Source organism: Salmo salar, chromosome 13 (assembly GCF_965601325.2).
Source record: "Salmo salar chromosome 13, fSalSal1, whole genome shotgun sequence".
Taxonomy (NCBI): Eukaryota; Metazoa; Chordata; class Actinopteri; order Salmoniformes; family Salmonidae; genus Salmo; species Salmo salar.
Window position 1 is genome coordinate 68104564 of NC_138303.1, and position 17342 is coordinate 68121905.

General features: G+C 43.9%; 1 pseudogene across 1 annotated transcript in view; it reads left to right on the forward strand.

Annotated features, from left to right (window-relative positions):
• The first annotated feature begins 2601 nt into the window (after positions 1-2601).
• The window catches only part of LOC106567604 (unconventional myosin-VIIa-like), a 56447-nt pseudogene continuing 41706 nt past the window's right edge, over positions 2602-17342 (forward strand). The window contains exons 1-17 of the transcript XR_014379945.1: positions 2602-2724; positions 3107-3259; positions 3758-3942; positions 4121-4246; positions 4989-5130; positions 5271-5383; positions 8264-8409; positions 9735-9811; positions 9943-10062; positions 10343-10487; positions 10945-11143; positions 11649-11784; positions 12121-12227; positions 16147-16284; positions 16461-16619; positions 16871-16963; positions 17099-17192. The product of XR_014379945.1 is annotated as an unconventional myosin-VIIa-like (transcript). The remainder of the gene's footprint in view (positions 2725-3106; positions 3260-3757; positions 3943-4120; positions 4247-4988; positions 5131-5270; positions 5384-8263; positions 8410-9734; positions 9812-9942; positions 10063-10342; positions 10488-10944; positions 11144-11648; positions 11785-12120; positions 12228-16146; positions 16285-16460; positions 16620-16870; positions 16964-17098; positions 17193-17342) is intronic.

The following is a 17342-nucleotide window of genomic DNA, read 5'->3' on the forward strand; positions in this document are numbered from 1 at the left end:
GGCTCCGGACAGGCGGGCGGCTCTGGCGGCTCCGGACAGGCGGGCGGCTCTGGCGGCTCCGGACAGGCGGGCGGCTCTGGCGGCTCCGGACAGGCGGGCGGCTCTGGCGGCTCCGGACAGGCGGGCGGCTCTGGCGGCTCCGGACAGGCGGGCGGCTCTGGCGGCTCTGGACTGGCGGGCGGCTCTGGCGGCTCCGGACTGGCGGGCGGCTCTGGCGGCTCTGGACTGGTGAGACCCACTGGAGGCCTAGTCCTGGGAGGCGGCACAGGACGGACCAGGATGGGGAGACCCACTGAAGGCCTAGTCCTGGGAGGTGGCACAGGACGGACCAGGCTGGCGAGATCCACTGGAGGCCTAGTCCTGGGAGGCGGCACAGGACGGACCAGGATGGGGAGACCCACTGGAGGCCTAGTCCTGGGAGGTGGCACAGGACGGACCAGGCTGGAGAGACATGCAGGAGGCCTGGTTCTGGGCGCAGGCACAGGATAGACCGGGTCCTGAAGACGCACTGGAGGTCTAGAGCGCACGGCCTGCACAACCCGTCCTGGCTCGATGCCCAATCTCCTCCGGCAGATGTTAGGAGCTGGGATGTAACGCACCGGGCTCTCCACGCGTACTGGGGACACCGTGCGCTTCGCAGCATAACACGGTGTCTGACCAGTACTGCGCTGCCTCCTGTAAGCACGGGGAGTTGGCTCAGGTCTACCGCCTGACTCCGCCAATCTCCCCGTGTATGTACTTCAGTAAATACAAACAAATGTGGTTTGAAATGCATTTTAAATTTGCAAGTATATTGACAACAAGTCCAGGGCATAACGTGGGGCTTAAGAAAACATGAAAATCCCGTCCTAGACCAGAGCTAGACCCACCCCTATTAGACAATATATTGAAATCATGTTCTTAACATATTGGAATGGCAAATGTAATGTATTCAACTTGTGTGAAAATCTCTGTATGGGACAGCAGCTCTCGAAAAGATCTAGCAGATTCAATTGCTGAATGAGTTTTCTGAGAATTCCTTCCTGACCACTGGTTGTATTTGTGGTTGCGTTCCAGGGGGACTATGTCTGGTTGGACCTCAAGACGGGCCGGGCAGGGGCGGAAATCGCGGGGGGGACGGGGGGGACACGACCCCCCCATCCTGGGAAAAATATGATTTGTCCCCCCCAATATATCACTGAAACATAACTATGTAATTTAAATAATATTAATAATACGCAATGAAAGCAATTGTGCTGATTATAGACACTTAATAGCGCGTTTTTAAGTTTCAAAAGATTGCGACCCCCCCACCCTTTTCCTCACAATGGTTTGATCCACTGCCAGTTCCTTAGCTTGCTAGGTAACAGAGGTCGTATCTACTGTCTGAAAGGCACTCAATGAACGTAACTGACGTGAGGTTAATCCAGTCAATCGCGCACACACACTAGCTGAATATGCAGAGCTAGCGCGCAAATATGAACTATTAAGCTAGCTAGTACCTATTCCATTTATGTGGCCTCGTCAAAGATGGAATCTTTGCTATCGTCAATTTATTCCGAGATCAGCATGCAGATGATGTAAGTTAGTGCTTCAAAGTCCCTGTGATAAGGTTAGCGATAAACTGAAGTCCAAACTGAACAGAACTACACTCTCTTCTACCATTGTCTTAAATATATTTAATGGTCTCGTTGCAAAAGCTAAATTGTCGCAAGGGAACTTTTATTTATTTATTTTATTTAACCCGGGTAGCAAAGATTATAGCAAACACCACTGAAACTGAATTGGTGCTCGCTAGCTTTGCAAATTCAGCTATTGTTGGAAGCCAGCCAATATGAAACAAACTATTAAAATTACAAAAGGTTGCAGCATATGTTGTGTAAATGGTGAACTCATACAGCTGTCAACTCTTGTCATTTTAATCCGTTTCACATTTGCTAGCTACCTTTTAGATCGAAGCCCAAATAGAATGATAAAAGATAAGATGATAGAAGCCCATCTCCTACTGTAAATAGCCTACACACTGTGTGTGTGTGTAGCCAGCCAGCCAGGTAGAAAAATGGCAGAAAAATAAAAGACGGACATCAGAGTATTTTTCAGTACACCAAAACGCAAAGTAAGAACCTAGTAGCCTAATATCTCAAAGACTAGTTGATAAAATGTTCATAAGAAAGAAAAGAAATTATAATGGAAGTGTTTCACAATGATGTCATTAGGCAGAGCAGGCAACAGATGGCACACAGACAGCAGAGTTGGGGACAGATATGCAGGGACAGACTGGCAGAGACAGGGAGTCTCAGGTAAGTTTGTTGAGTCTTTGTTTGGCAACGTTATGAAAGGTTCTCCATTTTTTTACTTGTAAAATAGGAACATAATTGGAAAATGCCATGGATACCCCCACTCTCAACTTAAACTGGTGACTGAACTAAGATTTGTTAAAGGCAATGGTATTGCTGTTGTGAGTAGTTGTGTAGTTTTGGGTACCGGTAGTTAGGAGTACGGCAAACACCTTATTTCTTTGGTTCCTCAATATACATTTACCATATTACAATGTAGGCTATGTGTTACAGCACTACTTTTGGTGTCCCCCTCAGGAATTGCTCTTGAGAAAATTTCATGTAATTGTCCCCCCCAAAGTTGATATCAGATTTTCGCCCCTGGGGCCGGGAGTTCGTCGTCCCGGTGGGAGCCGTGGTCAAGCTCTGTGACTCGGGACAGATCCAGGTGCTGGACGATGAGGGGAGGGTGAGTCCACACAAAAGTTGACAATGACAAGACATGATGAGACATTGACAAGACCTGACAAGACGGTGAAAATACTTTGACAAAACATTGACGCGATGTTGATGAAACAAGACATTGGCCTTGTTCGAATACTCCTGAAATCCATCTCTCATTCCTCCTTTCCTTGAAGTTATCATTACATTACATAATTGAAAGTAATGCCATGGAAAGCTTGCTTACACCTATTCAGTCATGTTATATCAGTGATTACTTCAAGGAAGGAAGGAAGGAAGGAAGGATTCAAACAGGGCCTTTACTTGATCTAACAAACCGACATGGACACACAGTAGACTATGACACCATAGTTCCTCAATGGCTGTGACTATAACTGTTCCCCCATCAGGAGCACTGGATCTTGCCCCAGAATACCACCAATATTAAGCCCATGCATCCCACCTCCGTCCACGGGGTGGAGGATATGATCCCTCTGGGGGACCTCAACGAGGATAGGATCCTGCGCAACCTGCTCATCCGCTACAACGAGTGTGTCATCTATGTGAGCCACCCCTGCAGCACTGTCTGCTCGCTTTTGTTACCACTACAGGACCATCATTTGATATTGTATGAGTCCTTCAAATAACAAGGAAGTGTAGTTTAGAATGTATTCTATAAAACATAGTGACCTTGTTTAGTGACGTGTAGCTCATGTTGTTGATGTATGATGAACTGTTATAGGATTTGTCTGCGTGGTTATTTTACTTACTTTCTTATATGGTTATGCTGGCATATTGGTTATGTTCTTCCACTCTTCCCCTGGCCACAACCCCCGCTGGTTCCTTAGCTTACACATTATCTCAGTGATCACAAGCCTAGTGACTACCCTAATCACAATCACAGTGAAAGAAAGCGATAAATCATGGCATCGCTAGCGACAAATCGTACTATCACTAGCGACAAATCAAGCGATCACTAAAGCCTCACGGATGACATTGTTGCCCTGATCTTGGCATGACCCTTGGCCATTTCACCTTTTGACTTTGACCTTTGCCTGCAGACTTACACAGGGTCAATTCTGGTGGCAGTAAACCCTTACCAGCTGCTGCCCATCTACACACCGGACCATATCCGCATGTACACCAATAAGAAGATTGGGGAGATGCCACCTCACATCTTTGCCATCGCAGACAACTGCTACTTCAACATGCAGAGGAACAACAAGGACCAGTGCTGTATCATCAGGTTAGTGTATTGTATTGGTGTGTGTGTGTGCGTTGTGTTCCTCTATTTAAGTGTACATGTGTTTGAGTTTCTGTGTGTGTGTGTGTGTGCGCCTGCGTGCCTGCATGGGTGTTTGCCTGTCTGTCTGCTTGTCTGCCTCTGTACAGAAAAATATTGTATCTCCTCCTGTGTTCCTCAGTGGTGAGTCTGGGGCCGGTAAGACAGAGAGCACCAAGTTGATCCTGCAGTTCCTGGCAGCCATCAGTGGACAACACTCCTGGATAGAGCAACAGTTCCTGGAGGCCAGCCAACCCCATACTGGAAGGTTAGACTCAACATAGAGATGAGACATTAGAATGGGCTATTAATGGCAGCCATCTTGGTCAAATTACAAACCAGTCTATTTGAGAAGAAAAAAAACTGACCAAGATTGTTGTCTTGTAGTTGTGTTTCTTGGATGCCAATGTCCATTCTAGTGTTCTATTGAATTCTGTGAGACTCACTACATCCACTCAGCACTGACATTTAAGAGCTAGGGTGCATGCTGTCTGTCTCTGCCTAGGCCAACTTGTCCTAGTGTTACATGGCAAGGCAAATGTTGTGTAGAATGTAGAGATACACTCGCTCCAAACTGCCCCAGGGACAGTTTTAGGGTTTGTTTATGGTTTGTAATGAGGCTAGAATCACAGAAGCTGTGTAAGAAAAGCTGAACTTGGAATGCATTCTTCAAAGAGTTCTTGAAAGACATCTAGACAGATGTAGGACGTGTGTGCCTTCCCCTGGAACTAGTACAGGGGTGAAGTAAACACCTTCCAGACCATGAGTAGTGATCCTACAGTTTGGCTTAAGCCATGCAGGGCATTAATTCACCTTTCTATGACATCTGGTGTGACCCAGAATTAACACTACAACTGGGCCTCTTATGTCTAATGCCCCATTTGCACCTTCTAAAGTTTCTATCTGGGTACTCTACATGTGGATTGGGAAAAGGATGCATCGCCCTACAGTATACATCCAGTCAATGTCTCTCTTAGCTAACTCAGAGCTTTATTCTTTCATCCATGCAGCGTTCGGGAACGCTAAGACTATTCGGAATGACAACTCCAGTCGCTTTGGGAAATACATCGACATTCACTTTAACAAGAGAGGGGCCATCGAGGGGGCCAAGATAGAACAGTACCTTCTGGAGAAGTCCGAGTCTGCAGACAGGTAAGGGTTCAGGGGGAGGGGATATACAGGGGCCAGAATATAACAGTACATAATGGAGACGTCTCAAGTTTGCAGACAGATTCCCGTTTTCTTAAACTTTGTACCCAATGAACACGACCCTGCTGTTACTCTACCCACAGGCTGCGGATGAGAGGAACTACCACATTTTCTACTGTATGCTGCGGGGCATGGCTCCAGAACTGAAGAACAAGCTTGGCCTGGGACTCGCCACTGACTACCCCTACCTCACCATAGTGAGTAGTGTGTGTGTGAGCGTGTGTGTGTGCATGCGTGTGCTACAGTATGTGAGTGCGTGGGCACTTTCATCTTTGTGTGTGTGTGTGTGTGTGTTAAATCAAGTTTTAATTGTCACATTCTTTTTAAAAAACAGGTGTAGACTAACAATGAAATGCTTACATACGGGCCCTTCCAAACAATGCAGAATAGGAAAAATTTGAATAAAAAAAAGATATAGAAAAAAATACACAATGAGCAATGATTGCTTGGCTATATACATGGGGTAACAGTACTGGGTTGATGTGCAGGGGTAAGAGGAAACTGAGGTAGATATGTACATATAGGTATGGGTAATGTGACTAGGCAAGAGGATAGATAATCAACAGTAGCAGCAGCGTATGTGATGAGTGTGGAAGTGTGCCAGTATGTGTGTGGCGAATGTGTGCCTGTGTATATGTGCTGTGTGAGAGTGTGTGTGTGTGTATGTGTTGGAGTGTCAGTGTAACTATGTGTGGGTGGAGTCAAAAAGAGCAAAATGGGTCAATGTAGATAGTTAACCAAATATCTACCCGGACTATCTAGCAGTCTTATTGCTTGAGGTACAGTTTGCCGTGCAGTAGCAGAGAGAACAATCTATGACTTGGGTGGCTAGAGTCTTTGACAGTGTTTAGGGCCTTCCTCTGACACCGCCTGGTACTGTATTGAGGTCCTGTGTGCATGTGTACAACTCCCGGTGTACACGTGTATACACTGTGTGTGTTCGCAAGTTGGCATGCATCTAGGGCTGTGGTGGTCATGACATTTTGTCAGCCGGTTATTGTCATGCAAAAGACTGCAGGTCTCACGGTAATTTACCCAAATTAACATAATCATGTTTAGCATCTCCAGGCCTCCACAAATACAAGCTGCTGATGCACACCTTAGGAACATCTACATTTAAACACGTCTGATAAATCAATTTAATATACACCATCACAACCAATCCATTATTTAAGGTCTAAAGAAACATTATGATATGAAGAAAATGTATTTCAGATGAACAATTTGAGTTGGCCTAATGTATGTTATCTGACTATGCGTCTTGCTATAGGCTGTAGGCTTGTTCATTTAGCAGACAAGATATGCTTATAAGTCCTGTGCCATTATTTTATGATTTTATAGTTGAAGAATATAATTGAACTTAGCTGAATAAAATAGAAAGGATATTTTTCCCATTCCGGAGCGAGTGCGCATATGAAGTGGTTATGTTGAGCATAAAAGTGATCATTTGAACCAGGTCCTATATGCTAAATCTAGTTATTTGCCAACATTAGTTGTGAATGATACAAACCTTTTAGAATGTCTTAGAAATCAAAACATGTATGGGCTGCATGATGCGACTACAAGCTATTGATTATTTGAGAAAGTCGTAAAAAAAGCTTGCTCTCTCTGTTCCTTGCCACAGGCTGCACACTCTGTTCTTTTATCAAGTGATCATATTCTCAACCATTACATTTACATTTACATTTAAGTCATTTAGCAGACCATCAGACTATTCTCAAATGAATCTTGTTTTAACTAATATGTCAAATTAGTTTCGCTTTAGAATGGCCCATTATCAAATTGGCAGGTGCAGGGGAAAAAAATATATGTCATCCGTATGCACTCCAATAGCGAATAGAGGCTGCCTTCCCGTGGGTTCACTCATGCCCGGTAGAATACTCTGGTTATTTCATTCCACACATCAACCACTGTTTGATGAGCATGCAGCCTCTCGCCCAAACTCTGTATGCCATGGGATCTCCAACCCTGTTTTTGCAACTACCCAGTGCTTCATTTGAGAAATCAAGTGAACTCTGTTTGGGAACATCGATAGTAACATATTTAATGAATGAACTGTTATTGACAGCCCCTCCCTCTGCTTGCTCGAGAAAGGAATGAAGGAGAGGAGTTGGAACAGTGCTGAGATATTCTGTTGTTAAAGGTAATGGTCAGCCTATTTATTATGAAAATATAAAACATTTCCTATTACTAGGCTATTCAAAATCAAATACAAATTCACAATTTTAGGCCAACTCTGTAAGCCGCCCTGCACAATCAATGAACCAACAGCATCACCTAGGCCTATACGTTCTCTCCCAGACTCGTGGATAGAACGTTTGGAGTGTAGCACAAGGTAACCAGTCCATCCAGTATGCATAATGATACAGTCCACACTCAAAGGCGATTACTATAATTTTCATACATTTTTTAGCATAGGCTAGATGAATTATGTAAACATCTTGAATACGTTTATTTTTAACATGCGTAATATGCGGTTGGTTTTGTATTGTATAACTACACAATCATTATATTAATTCAGTAATTGTTTTCAGGCTTGGCTCATACAGTATATAGGTCTATGCATATGTATACGCCCTAATATGCATATGGGTGTTTTGAATTAATCATCACCTTAGAAAGCGCTGTCCATTTCTTTGTGTTTGGCTTTGAAACAACATCCACAACGACTGTTTTCCACTCAGTTTCAACCTGCTGTTGAACTTCTTTCTTCAAATTGATCAATCACTGTGAGGTGAGTTTAAAAGCACATACTGTTTTGATGATAAGTGTTGGATGTGATTTTCGACATTTGCATTGATATCAGAGTGGTTAGAGGGACAATAGAGCTCTGAGTACCAGGCCTTTAGCGACTTGATGGTCGTTAGCGAGTTGGGTACCACCAAGCATGTCCAGAGTGCATACGAGGAGATTACGTGACTCAACTGTCATGTGGAATTTTACTGCGGTCATGACTGTTGTTGTGGCAGTAAAATTGTCACCGCAGTTGCCCTACGTGCATCCTTCTGTCCTTGCGCGTGTGTATAGCTCCCAGCGTATAGGAATACCTATGCATATGTGTGTGTGTCCCTATCCACGGGAACTGTACGAAGTGTGACGACCTGAAGGAGTACTCAAGCATCCTGTCGGCCATGAAGGTGCTGATGTTCACAGACACAGAGAACTGGGAGATATCCAAACTACTGGTGGCCATCCTGCACATGGGCAAATTGCGCTACGAGGGTGAGCTGAGGTGGCCATTTTGGAAAGGGAGTGTTGTTGCACAATACAATGACTTTCAATTTGGCACAGGAGCTAGGCAGAGAAAAGCAACTGTAGGAAAAAAAAGGCTTACGTTCATGCACTGTTTGCTGCGGCTACAAGCAGAGCCCTAAAGTGTGACTAATCTGGTCGCATATGCAACAAAATATTTAGCTTGTTAGGCCAGGAGTTTTATTTTGGGAGCGCTGTGCAATTATGAAGAAAAAAAAACAGGAGATCAATGATCATAGCAATGAAATGACGATCTCTTGCATGTTGTCGTTACAAACCTGACGTTTTTAAAGAGACGGTGTACAATTGTACATGTAATGCATCTCAATAGGAAAATAGTGTTTTTACACAATGTAGAAACCTAATATTCCACAAATTACTTTGTAATTTCAATGACAGGTATTCGTATCAACATTTTTACTTTTATAATAAGCTGACGTATTTATAGTGTTACATATTAGGTTCTAGGGCACAACATGTGCTTCAAAAGTGAATTCCAAAAATCTCCTTTTCGTGCTCATAAATTTCATATGGTGATCCTAACCAGTGCTACCAATTAAAAATGTTAATTTGTAGCCCTGCCCACAAGTGATTTATTTTTTTTAAATATTAAAAGTGTTATTGACGATTACATGTTGGAGCAGCAGAAAGTGAGGCGATATTAGGAACCAACACTGGCATGAACACACACTACATAGATCAGGGAAGGGCCTTTGATGGGGGTGGGAGCCACAAAAAATCTGAACTCAGTTGATCTGCGTACCTACGTTTATACCCCTCTTGACAGTTGAGAGAAATCTTTCAACTTTTAGAGTTAATTCAGTTCCATTCTACACATTTTGCTATGGGGCAGAGAGGAACATTTTTCTGTTTTACAGCTAATTTCCTGCAATTCTACACATTTTGCCATGGTGTGTAGAGAAAATGTGGAAATTGCACCTTGTGTATTCTACTATTCTAACTTGCAACAGTAAGTTGAGACCCTGACTAATTCTTGTTTTTTTTATGGATCTGAGGGCATCCGCGGGCCGCCAGTTGCGCATCCCTGACATAGATAGACACTGTACTATCTAGAGCAGTGATGCCAAAGAGTCATCGGAATGTTTGTGTTAGTTGTTAAGCCCTGTCTTGTTCTCACTTAGTGAATTTTGCGAGAGGTTTATTGAGGGGTAGTCAGCCTAAACTGGCACCTGACGACAAGTTAGCAATTGAGTTAGAAGTAAAAAAATGCACTTGTTAAAATTTCTTGGCTAAATGACTTGCTTTCCCCCTTTATAACACATACACTCCAACAGCCCGTTGCTATGACAACCTGGATGCCTGCGTGGTGGTGCGATCTCCAGACCTGTCCACTGTCGCATCTCTGATGGAGGTTGGTAGTAGTCTTACCTGTACATGATCTCTATGTTGGGCTTGTACTGTAGACTGCGTCACTGTGTATGGTGTTTGTGTATTGTGTTGTTGTTGTACTCTACTACAGTATGTTGTTGTGTTGTTGTTGAGGTGGACCTTAAGGACGTGATGTCATGTCTAACCACTCGTACCCTGATCACCCGGGGCGAAAATGTGTCCACCCCCCTCAGCACGGAACAGGGCCTGGATGTCAGGGATGCCTTCGTCAAGGTCAGGACCCTCACATGCATACATACATGCATACATGCATACATGCATGCATACATACATACATACATACATACATGCATACATACATACATACATACATACATACATACATACATGTGAACACGGACACCTTTTATTATGAAAGTGAGGACACACACACTCCTAAATCGGATTCCTCACAGAAGGTCAAAGTTGCCTTCTGTCTAATGAAAGCTGTTCCTCCGAGAGCATCTACGACACCCACACATGGTGTAAATGAACGTTGTCCCTCCTGTCCCAGGGTATCTATGGGAGGCTGTTTGTGTGGATCGTGGACAAGATCAACGCGGCCATCTTCAGACCTCCGTCCTGTGAGAGTAAGATCATAAGCTTGGGTCCATTGGCCTGCTCGACATCTTTGGCTTCGAGAACTTCATTGTCAACAGGTGAGTCCTCTGACTGACCCAAGCTTTGGGGATGTTGTAGCCATTTGGTTCAAATTCAAAAGTCTGAAAGCTTTGTTTTTATATTTAGGAGACGTTGTATATGGAACATGAAATGACATAATTGTTCTGATTTCCATTCTCTATTGGAAAATTTGATGACAATGGTATGTGCCCGACTAAAGTCAGACAATGGCGACAGCCTCTTTTGTTGATTTGTGCGGTTGACATGCTCACTGCATGGCTTTATAGTCTAATGGCTGTCTAGGGACTGGCCCTCGCTTCATTCCTTCCCTGTAGATTTGAGCAGCTGTGGATACATTTTGCCAGCGAGAATCACAGACGTACACACAAATAACCACACACACACCTGGACAAATTTGACCATCAAAGTAAGGATAGCCACACCCTTAAATTAATTGGCTGTTGACTAACCGGCTATGTTTCTTCTTCCCTGAAGCTTTGAGCAGCTGTGCAATGAGAACGTGCAGCAGTTCTTTGTGAGGTATGTGTTCAAGCTGGAGCAGGAGGAGTACAACCTAGAGGACATCAACTGGCAGCACATCGAGTTCACTGACAACCAGGATGCCCTGGATATGATCGCCAATAAACCCATGAACATCATATCTCTCATAGACGAGGAGAGCAAGTTCCCCAAGGTACAGTACCAATTTGGCAATTTACCATTTTATGTAAATCAATATGCATATTTGTGTTTAGGTGTTGTGAGAGGGGATGGACAGTTGGAGGAACTGAACGTTTGTTATTTAAAACTCTGTACCGAGGGACCGGTTTTTGTGTCAAATTATCGAAGAGACATGCAGAGAGGATCCCCGTGTTGCACAACAACTATGCCTTTGCCCCCGAGTGGGTTAAAAAAGTGCTATTGAATTGTTTTTGGTGCGAATTAGCACCCTAATCCTATGCCCCCTTTATTATAATAATAATAATAATACTGTATATGCCATTTAGCAGCTGCTTTTACCCAAAGTAACTTAGTCATGCATGCATACAATTTTTGTACTGGTGGTCCCAGGAATTGAACCCACTATCTTTCCGTTGCAAGTGCCATGCTCTACCAACTAAGCTACAGCGGACCATATAGTGAATAGGGTATAATTTCAGACGCAGCCTAAATGTTTTTTCTCTGTTTATGTCTCTCAGGGAACAGAGTCTAGCATGCTGTATAAACTCAACTCCCAGCACAAACTCAACACCAACTACCACCCCCCTAAGAACACCTACGAGACCCAGTTTGGCATCCAGCACTTTGCTGGGGTGGTCTACTACGAGACCAGAGGTAGGCCTATTGTAAGGCATTGGCTTCACACTCAACACAATTCATTGCAATCACATAATAAAGTCCCTGATTCTCCATGTAGTAGGACTTTGTTGGATTCAATAGGTAGGTTCATGGTCAAAAGACAAGGTATTGAACTCCAGCAAGTCTATAAATTGTTCATATGCTCCATATCAAATCAACTCCTAGCCCCTTACACCCTAGGCACTTGTGAAGATCAGAGAGGATATGCCATCTGATTATTTACACCTATCATATCTCCACAAGTGCATGGTTAAGGGGCCGGGGCTAGGGGTTTGTTTGGGATTGGACGTGGCTGACTCCTGTGTGTTTCAGGCTTCCTGGAGAAGAATCGTGACAGCCTCCACACTGACATTATCCAGCTGGTCCACTCCTCCAAGAACAAGTTTATCAAGCAGATCTTCCAGGCTGACGTCGCCATGGTGAGCGATGACGTGTCTGGTGGTCACATAGTGATGATGTTACGATGACGTCTTGAATGTATTTTCCCTACACACTTCACCAGGCTGTGTCCACTAAGCATAAGGGAGAAAGGCTTAGAGTAGGTCACGATGGTGGAATTCCAGAGAAGGTTTAGACTATATAAATACAATAACTAGACCGTGCCTCCCCGTTCAAGTCAACAGGTCTGTAATGGGTGGACCGGTAGCCATTTTAAAAGTGTACCCACTTATTTTTCTATGGTAATGACAGCTTTTGTGACCTATAGTCAGAAGTTTTCTGTCTCCCAGTGATGATATCATCAAGCGATCACTCTCAATTCTTACTTTTCTTTACTATTCCTACTACTGTTTTTTCCCTTAGCATTAGGGGAGCGGTGGTATTAGCCATGCCTCTCTTCATCTCTTTCTCTCGTTTTGGTTGTGTTCTGTCTGACCCCAGTTTCTGTGTTGCTATCTGCTGCCCACCACTCCTCCGAAGGTAAACAACGGCCATTCCTTCTGTGGTAAAACAATTCTGTATATAAACCCTGGATTGCTGATGCTATGCATTGTCCATTGAAAGGCTTTGAAGCAACCGGTTGGCCATATTGGTACTCCCAAGTAGGAGCAGTCCTCCATAGGAACGAATGGAATTATACAGCATTTCAGTTAAATGTTTCAAGAACGAAATAACATGTATTTAAGTATTAATTTTTGTTGTTGTAGTGGGGACAGTAACATTAGTAGTCATCTCCTATATATATATATATATATATATATATTTAAAAAAAAAAATGCATTAAGGTGTCTGTAATAGAATAAGTGTCAAAACAGAATGTAGACATTAATAAATGCATTTATATTGCTTCCAAAAACTTTTTTTACTATGGAAGAGGAGTACCAAGATGGCTACGCACCCTGTCAGTCATCCAGGGTTTATACACATCCCTGGGTAAATCCAGATCTCACTGCTGCCAATAAACCTTGTGTATCTTGTTTCTCCCAAAACTCCCCTCTATCATTCATCCATCCATCCTCTGGAACTCAAACCTTTTTCTGTCCCTCTTTCTTTTCAGTCTTCACCCCAGTGGTACTAATATTAAAACAGTGATTCTCAAATATTTTTTTTTACCTGTGACCACGTCATTTGTCACTGCAACCTAGCAGGAACTGGCCACAACCCAGCAGGGGGTCCGAACCCACTATTTGAGAAATACTGTGATTTAGAGTTGTGTTTAGAGTTTACACCAGGGGTCTTCAACCTTTTCTTGCCCAGTGACCCCCCCTCCCAGTTAAACCGGCAACCCAGGGACCCCATCATATGTTATCAAAAAACGAAATGTGCATGTCTTGTCTTATCAGATAATGGCAAGATCAAGCCGTTCTTCAATAACTGACCTCTGTAAAATGGTATAGAATCAGCTTGATCCCCTCTGTCGAAGACGCTTGGACCTTCTTTTTTGATATTTTCAGGGGTATTGTTAACAAACATGCCCCCATTTAAGAAAATGAGAATTAAAAACCGGTTCAGTCCCTGGTTCGACCGTGATCTGGCAGAGTTACTTCACCTCAAGAATCCCATTTTGCGAAAAGCTCGGCACATGCATACTCAGGCTGACTGGCTCTCGTTCAGGCAAAATGAGAAATAAGTGCACTCAAGCTATCCTGAAGTCGATGCCCGTCCAACATTTCCTCATCTCCCACCCCTTCTAATGCGACTAGCCCCGATGCTCCTCCCTCTTTTTTACCTCTCCCTTCAGGCAGTCACTGAGTCAAAGGTGCTAAAGGAGCTCCTTAAATTTGACCCCAAAAAATCTGGGTCAGATGGTTTAGATCCTTTCTTCTTTAAAGTTGCAGCCCCTATCATCGCAGAGCCTATCTCTGACCTTTTAACCTGTCTCCTCTCTGGAGAGGTTCCCATTGCCTGGAAGGTAGCCACTGTGGATCCTTTATTTTAAAGGGGGAGATCAAGCTGATCTTAACTGTTATAGGCTAATTTCTATTTTGCCCTGTTTATCAAAAGTGTTGGAAAATCTAATAAATTATCAACTGACTGGCCTTCTTGATGTCTATAGTATTCTTTCTCTCTCTGGTATGAAATCTGGATTCAGCTCAGGTTATGGATATGTCACTGCAACAAAGGTCCTAAATGATGTCACCATTGCCCTTGATTGTAAGCAATGTTGTGCTGCTATTCTTATTGACTTGGCCAAAGCTTTTGATACAGTAGACCAGTCCATTCTTGTGGGCCGGCAAAGGAGTATTGGTGTCTCTGAGGGGTCTTTGGCCTGGTTTGCTACCTACCGCTCTGAGTGCAGTGTATAAAGTCAGAACATCTGCTGTCTTAGCCACTGCCTGTAACCAAGGGATTACCCCAGGGCTTGATCCTAGACCACACGCTCTTCTCAATTTACATCAACAACACTCAGGCAGAAGGAAGCTATCATCCATTTATGTGCAGATGATAGTCTTATAATCAGCTGGTTCCTCCCCGGATTTTCTGTTAAACACTTTACAGCACAGCTTTCTTAGTGTCCAACAAGCTTTCTCTACCCTTAATTAACCTTGTTCTGAACACCTCCAAAACAAAAGTCATGTGGTTTGGTAAGAATAATGCCCCTCTTCCCACAGGTGTTATTACTACCTCTGAGGGTTTAGAGCTTGAGGTAGTCACCTCATACAAGTACTTGGGAGTATGGCTAGACGGTGCACTGTCCTTCTCTCAGCACATATCAAAGCTGCAGGCTAAAGTTAAATCTAGACTTAGTTTCCTCTATCGTAATCGCTCCTCTTTCACCCCAGCTGCCAAACTAACCCTGATTCAGATGACCATCCCACCTGTGCTAGATTACGGATACATAATTTATAGATCGGTAGGTAAGGGTGCTCTCGAGCGGCTAGATGTTCCTTACCATTCGGCCATCAGATTTGCCACCAATGCTCCTTATAGGACACATCACTGCACTCTATACTCCTCTGTAAACTGGTCCTCTCTGTATACCCGTCGCAAAACCCACTGGTTGATGCTTATTTATAAAACCCTCTTAGGCCTCACTCCCCCTATCTGAGATACCTACTGCAGCCCTCACCCTCCACATACAACACCGTTCTGCCAGTCACATTCTGTTAAAGGTCCTCAAAGTGCACACATCTCTTCAGTCAAAGACTCAATGAGGGACACTCTTACTGACAGCTGTGGCAGCTTCGCGTGATGTTTTGTTGTCTCTACTTTCTTGCCTTTGTGCTGTTTTCTGTGCCCAATGTTTGTACCCTGTTTTGTGCTGCTACCATGTTGTCATGTGTTGCTGCCATGCTATGTTGTTGTCTTAGGTCTCTCTTTATGTAGTGTTGTGGTGTCTCTCTTGTCGTGATGTGTGTTTTGTCCTTTATTTGTATTTTTAAGCCCCTGTCCCCGCAGGAGGTCTTTTGGTAGGGCGTCATTGTGAATAAGAATTTGTTCTTAACTGACTTGCCTAGTTAAATAAAGGTTAAAAAATAAAATCAACATTTTTAAAATGAATAGATTTGGTAGATAGCTTTTCAGTATTTTGACCTCCCCACATTAGAATTGGAAGAGGAAGTGTAATCTCTAGCATAGCCTATTAGAAAGGTAACTCCAGGTTAGCATGTGTTGGAAAAAATGTATGTCCAAGTTAAAAAAGCTTACCAGCAACCAGTGGCACTTGCCGCACTGGTAGCCTATTTGCAGGTGCTGTTGTTCAATTGTAATTTCAATTTGTGGTATACTTGAAGAATATGACTTATACATGTCAATCCTTTCATCCATAGCTCGGCCTATGAATTTTAGAGTGGTTGAATTTTTCCCAGCCCCATCCCTCAGATTAGCAAACAAAGTGTCAGGGTCAGGTTGTTAAAATTACAAATACATTGCTCTGTGTGTGTGTGTGTGTGTTGCCAGGGTATGGACACCAGGAAGCGATCCCCTACTCTGAGTAGCCAGTTCAAGCTTTCTCTGGAGCTGCTGATGAGAACCCTCAATGTATGTCAGCCTTTCTTTGTCCGCTGCATCAAACCCAACGAGCTCAAGAAACCAACGGTGAGTCCAACCTGACGAACACACTAGTATAAAAGGGTGTGTGGGGGTGTATTTGCCTGTGTGTGGGTGTGCATGTGATTGTGTGTGTGATTGCGTGCCTGTGTGTGTCACGATGTTCGTTTACCATTCCCTTACAGCTGTTCTCTTTAACTCTGTCTGTGTGTCTGTCCATCTAGCTGTTTGACAGGGAGCTGTATGTGCGTGAGCTGAGGTACTCTGGGATGATGGAGACCATTCGTATCAGACGCGCCGGTTACCCCATCAGATACACCTTCGGAGAGTTCGTAGACCGTTACCGTGTCCTCATGCCCGGAGTCAAACCTGCCAACAGACAGGTTAGCAGAGCTGGGCCCTGTTCATTAGGCACCAAACGAGAAAAAACCCCAGACTGAAACGAGGGCCTCCTGGACTTTTCCAATAAGAAACGCTTGTTTTCTGTTCCAAAACGTTTTAGAACATCTGTTTTCTGTCCTAATGAACACAACCCTTCTGTCACTTTCGATTATATTACTATGTTCTGTTACTCTACTTCAAGATGGCTATTAGTTCAGAGAGGTGTCATTCATTCCCTGGTGTTTTCTCATAGGAGGACCTGAGAGGGACGTGTCAGAAGATAGTGGAGGCTGTTCTTGGACGAGATGGCGACTCGGAGATTGGGAAGACCAAGATCTTTCTTAAGGTGACTAGATTTCATTGATTGCAAATCGACATATCATATTTTCACCTACATTATTACACATATTACGATAAAATAAACAGTGCACTCTCTTTCGCTCCCACCTCCCACCGCTCTCTCTCTCCCTCTCCGTCTCAGGACCACCATGACATGCAGCTGGAGATAGACAGGGACAAGGCCATCACTGACAAGGTCATCCTCATCCAAAAGGCTGTAAGAGGAATGAAGGAGAGTTGAGGAAGGAGGGAATAGAGGGGAGGGTGAGGCTGTAGGGGATAGAGAAAGGGGGAGGGGCAAGAGGGGGGGAAAGGGGACATGCGGCGGTGGTGGTGGAGTGGGGATTCGGTGAAGGATCCTCTTCAATTTTAAGATTTTTGTTTAT